Genomic DNA, 6,440 nt, shown 5'->3' on the forward strand with positions numbered 1-6,440 from the left:
ATGGTAAACAAGTACGATCCTTTTTTAAAAACAAGGGATGTAAATCTTCATCCCGATGCTTAGAACTGTTGCACATGGATCTCTTTGGTCCTATACCAGTCATGAGCTTAGGAGGAATGAAATACACCTTGGTAGTCGTAGATGATTTTTCAAGATTTACTTGGGTTATTTTTCTCAAATCTAAAGACCATACTGCTTCGCAACTAATAAAGCTCTTCAAAAGACTTTTAAATGAAAAATCAGTTGGAATTGATCGAATCAGATCTGATCGAGGAACTGAATTCATCAATCAAACTCTTTCAAATTTCCTAGAAAATGCTGGAATTAAGCATGAGCTCTCAGCAGCCAGAACTCCTCAGCAAAATGGTGTAGCTGAGAGAAGAAATCAGACTCTTAAAGAAGCTGCCAGGACAATGCTTGCTGATTCTGGTATTTCTCAAAGATTTTGGGCATAGGCAGTAAACACTGCGTGTTATACTCAGAACAGATCAATGATTAATAAGAATCATATGAAAACACCATATGAGATCTGGCATGGAAGAAAAAGTATAATTACTTATTTCAAAATATTCGGATGCGGATGTTTTATTCTTGATAATGGTAAAAATTATTTAAAAGCGTTTGATGCTAAATCTGCAGAAGGAATATTTCTTGGATATTCATCAGTTAGTATAGCCTATAGAGTCTTCAACAAGAAAACCCTAAATGTTGAAGAATCTTCTCATGTTGATTTCGATGAAACTGAACTAACTAATAAGCCAACTGATCAAGTTTAGCTAGTTGATCGACTTACAGATATCAATTTGGAAGATGATGACAAAAATGAAGGTCATGGCTATCAAAACATACTTCAAACACCTGAACCAGAAGTACTGGACCAATCAGATGTGCAGGAAGTCGTTGCTAATGATCAGTTGACAGAGCATAATGATAATATTCAAATACCAGTTGACGAAGCACCAACTGAGACTGAAAATTGTGTTCAGTTACCAACTGAAGAAATTGCTGATACAACAAATACTGAGTACAGATGGAGAAAATTACATCCATCTGAACTGGTAATAGGAAATCCATCTGATCCAGTAAGAACTCACAATCAAATACTAAATTTATTTATCTATTCAGCTTTTGTTTCACAACTAGAACCAAACAAAACTGATGAAGCTCTTGCTGATCCTAACTGGGTAAATGCAATGCAAGAAGAGCTAAATCAGTTCACTTATAACAATGTCTAGAACTTAGTTCCAAGACCAATTTCAAAAACTATTATAGGTACAAAATGGGTATACAGAAATAAACTGAACGAGGATGGTTCAGTTGTACGCAACAAAGCAAGATTAGTGGCACAAAGATATAGGCAAGAAGAAGAAATTGACTATGATGAGACATATGCTCTAGTTGCAAGACTGGAAGCAATCAGAATTTTTCTTGCTTGTGCATCACACAAGAAATTCAAGGTATATCAGATGGATGTAAATAGTGCATTTCTGAACGGTCAACTACAAGAGGAAGTATATGTTGAACAACTNAGATATCAGTTTGGAAGATGATGACAAAAATGAAGGTCATGGCTATAAAAACATACTTCAAACACCTAAACGNCTCCTAGAGCTTGGTACGAAACTCTTTCAAAATTTCTAACTGATCAAGATTTTTCTGTTGGATCAGTTGATAAGAGCTTGTTTNCATTCAAATACCAGTTGACGAAGCACCAACTGAGACTGAAAACTGTGTTCAGTTACCAACTGAAGAAATTGCTGATACAACAAATACTGAGTACAGATGGAGAAAATCACATCCACCTGAACTGGTAATAGGAAATCCATCTGATCCAGTAAGAACTCGCAATCAAATACTAAATTTATTTATCTATTCAGCTTTTGTTTCACAACTAGAACCGAAGAAAACTGATGAAGCTCTTGCTGATCCTAACTGGGTAAATGCAATGCAAGAAGAGCTAAATCAGTTCACTTATAACAATGTCTGGAACTTAGTTCCAAGACCAATTTCAAAAACTATTATAGGTACAAAATGGGTATACAGAAATAAACTGAACGAGGATGGTTCAGTTGTACGCAACAAAGCAAGATTAGTGGCACAAGGATATAGGCAAGAAGAAGGAATTGACTATGATGAGACGTATGCTCCAGTTGCAAGACTGGAAGCAATCAGAATTTTTCTTGCTTATGCATCACACAAGAAATTCAAGGTATATCAGATGGATGTAAAGAGTGCATTTCTGAACGGTCAACTACAAGAGGAAGTATATGTTGAACAACCCCCAGGTTTTGTAAATCACAACTTTCCTGATCATGTATATCATTTGAACAAAGCCTTATATGGCCTTAAACAAGCTCCCAGAGCTTGGTACGAAACTCTTTCAAAATTTCTAACTGATCATGATTTTTCTGTTGGATCAGTTGATAAGACCTTGTTCAAATTTGCTAAGAATGATCACATTTTATTAGTTCAAATTTATGTTGATGATATCATATTTGGGTCAACTAACCCCAAATTATGCGAAAAGTTTGCTAAGCTAATGCAGGATAAGTTTGAAATGAGCATGATGGGTGAACTGACATTCTTTCTTGGACTGCAAGTGAAGCAACTGGAGACTGGTATATTCATCAGTCAGACTAAATATACAAAGGAGCTGCTGAAGAAATTTGGCATGGAATCATGTTCAGCTGCAAATACTCCCATGAGCTCATCAGTAAAATTGGACACTGATCAAGGGGGAATATCAGTTGAGGCGACATTATATCGAGGTTTAATAGGTTCATTGTTGTACCTAACTGCCAGTCGTCCTGATATTGTATTTGCTGTCTGTATGTGTGCTAGATTTCAAGCAAATCCTAAGCAATCACATTTCTCAGCTGCTAAAAGAATTTTGAAATATCTTAAGGGTACACAAAATGTTGGGTTATGGTATTCTAAAGACTCTACTTTCAATTTAGTTGGATATTCAGATGCAGATTATGCAGGATGTAAGCTTGATCGCAAAAGTACAAGTGGATCTTGTCAGTTTCTAGGAGACAGACTGATCTCTTGGTTCAGCAAAAAGCAGACATCCATAGCTACCTCAACAACTGAAGCAGAATACCTTGCTGCTGGTAGTTGTTGTGCACAACTGATCTGGATCCAGCAACAACTGAAAGATTATGGAGTAATTACAAATGAATCGCCCATATTTTGTGACAATACGAGCACAATTGCCATCACCTATAATCCAGTTCTTCACTCAAGGACCAAGCATATAGATGTCAGGCACCACTTCATTAGAGATCATGCTTTGAAGAAGGACATCAGACTGGAGTGTATTTCAATTGAGCAACAAGCAGCTGACATCTTCACCAAACCATTACCCGAGACTAAGTTTTCTTACTTTCGCAATATTCTTGGTTTAATTGACTTGTCTTAAAATTATTATTGATGCTGTTTTACTAATAAAATTATTTGCAGAAAATCAGAACACAACAACAAATTGGAAATGATACTTTATTAATAATAAAATCGATTTCATAGTACAGAAGATAACTTAGAACCAACTGAATCTTGCCATTCTGTAATCCAATTATTCAACTCATAAATTCGGATTCTAGAAAATGATTCAGTTGTAGAAATCTTCTCAATTACATGTCATTCCTTCCATAACATTGCATGTAACAGAACATTGTTATCAACCAGGTCTGTAACATGCCTGACTTCAAAACGATCAATGTATTTTCTTGCTGTTGCTGCTTGAGCACGAGAAAGAGCAGCACCACTATTACTTATCCTCTGCAAATCATGAATTTTGAACCATGTTGACATCACTTTCGTCAAGACATATTCCTCCATCGTTTTCTTCAACTCTTCTAAATAAGGACTTAATTGTTCATNAGGAACTGAAGCATGAGGTTTAGTTATTAGCCGACATTGTGGCGAAGGGCATATTGGCTAAAGCATGCTCTTATGCTGCCCTTACTCTTGAGAAATTCCAAGCAATGACCATCATCATGGGAGAAAATAAAGCTAACTGGAGGCACATTATCTTCAATATTCTAAGGAATATGCTTCAATCTACCAAACAATCAAGAGGCTTTGCCATTCCAATCAGTTATCTTCTGAAACTAAAGGGATTGGTAGCTGACAATGCTGGAAAATCATCAAAGTTCAAGGTCTTCACTGCCAAGAACATCTTGCCACCAAAAATCAAACAGGAGGTTGGGACGCAACCACCTGCTCCAACTCCAGTCAAGAAGGCCAAAACTTTGGCCCAACTAAAGACTACAAAACGAAAACTGATTATCAGAGAATCAGAGTCGGAGAAAACTCCTTCTCCTAAGCTTGTCAAGAGACCGAGGACGCAAAGAACCAAACCAATAACAGCGGTGAAATTCATTCCAACTGAGAGCTTGACTCAATCAGCTGCTCAACAGCCTATTCAGGCTATACCATTGCAGGTTGTTCCACCTGATGATTCAGTTGCTGAAGAAGAGGCACCCGCTAAAATAAGAGCTCCCTTGACTCATGTAAATCGCCCTACCATTTTGCTTCGGGCCAGATCTAAAGGCGTTATATTGAGGGAACCAGTGGACACCACTCATTCTGGTTTGGATATTCCTCACATTATCATAACTGAAAAAGGAAAAGGCAAGCTAGTTGAAGAGCCAAGGCCATCTAATGCCATCCAAACTCACATTGACCTGGTTTGGGAACAGGTCAATGCATTTGCCACATCGAAACTAAAATCTTTTGATAGTTGGAAGAAGTTCAGAACTGAGATTTTTGCCAAAGAGCTGAAGCGCAAATCCCAACTGAAAAAGTTTATTAAACTTGAAGAGATTGTGTTGAAAATAGTCAAAGCTGCTACGATTGCTCCAGCATTGGAGAGGCAAAAATATTTCTTTGATCAGATTCGAGTCAAAAAGCTGACTAAAATGGTTGAAGAGCTGAAATCCAACTACAATCCCGTAGGTCCAACTGCCTATTATGATAGAGCTGTGTTCACCCAACTGGACACAGATCTTAGTGGCCTAAAAATGGAAATCAGATTTTGGGAACAGGATCAGGAATTGGTTATTCCTGAAAATTCCTCTCGTTCAAAAGCAAAAGAAGATACACTCTCCTCTCAGCAGAAAGAGCCATCTCCACAACCAGCTGCTGAAAAACCTGTTCAGGATGTGCCACAATCATCTGCTGTGGAACATCAGATGTACTCTGAAGCTGAGCTGACTTTTGCCAGCATTGATGAAATTATTCAAGCAGTGGCGAAAGAATCTCTTATGAGTGAACCAATTTCTGAAGAAGTTGATCACTCAACTGATCAAATCGCTCAAGAGGTTCCTATCTCAACAGAAGTACAAGTTCAGTCTGTTGGTTCTGAAATGGAAGATCAAACAATGGTGGCTAGCCCATCACCAAATCAACAGATTGATGAAAATATGGAGGCTGGGTTGATTACTGCTGAAAAACATCCAACTGATGAGCCATCTCAAGTCTCAGCTGGTTTTCAAGAAGATGCATCAGCTCATGATCAATCAACTGAAGATCCTGCAGTCTCTCCTATTCAGCAGGAAAGCATCTTTGCTGATCATCATCAATATTCACCTTCTACAGTCCAAGTGGCAGTTACTAAAACAGATGTTCCAGCACAGACTGTTTATGAAACGATGATATCTGATAAGACCATGGTGGTCTTTGATCAAGTCTCAACGCAACCAGGAACGTCTTGTCAATCTCCGCCTCATTTTTCTACATATTTTGATAAAGTTCTGGAAGATATTAAGGAAATTCAGCAGAAAATGAATGAAATGATCAATCATGTATACAAGATCCAGCATACTCAATTAGAGCATTCTCTGAAACTGGAACATTCTGAAAAATTCAACTATAAGAAACTGACAACAAGTCAAGATGCTTTAATATCTCTCTCTCGAACAGTGGATGATATTCAGAAGAACAGAGGATTGGTTAAGAATCTTTCAGTGACTCAAGACTCTATCAGCAAAAGAGTTGATGCTGTGGAGACACTTGTATCAAGAAAGATAGATGTACTTCAAATCGCTCTAACCTCTGCTGTTGAAAACGTATCCAACTCTGTCAACTTTCTATCAACAGATGTTCGAAGATTATCCTTGAAGATGGAGCTGTTTAACAAAAAGGGGGAAGAAATCAAAGCGATTCTAGAACAACAGAAGAAATCTTCTCGTTGAAGAAAAATCTCTACAAGTCTATCTTGTATTTGTGTGGATTATTATTCAGCTGATCAAGATCAACCTCTTATTTTATCTACAATGTTTTCAGATGATCAGTTATTATTTACTTAGTTTTGTCAAACACCATCAAGGGGGAAATTGTTGGAAACGAAATTCTGGCGTTTGACAAAATATGAACCAAACTCTAAATTCTGCAGTTTGACAAACTGATCAACCAACTGATACGCGCAATTATATTCA

This window comes from Primulina huaijiensis, chromosome 9 (genome assembly GCF_012295235.1).
Source record: "Primulina huaijiensis isolate GDHJ02 chromosome 9, ASM1229523v2, whole genome shotgun sequence".
Classification (NCBI taxonomy): Eukaryota; Viridiplantae; Streptophyta; class Magnoliopsida; order Lamiales; family Gesneriaceae; genus Primulina; species Primulina huaijiensis.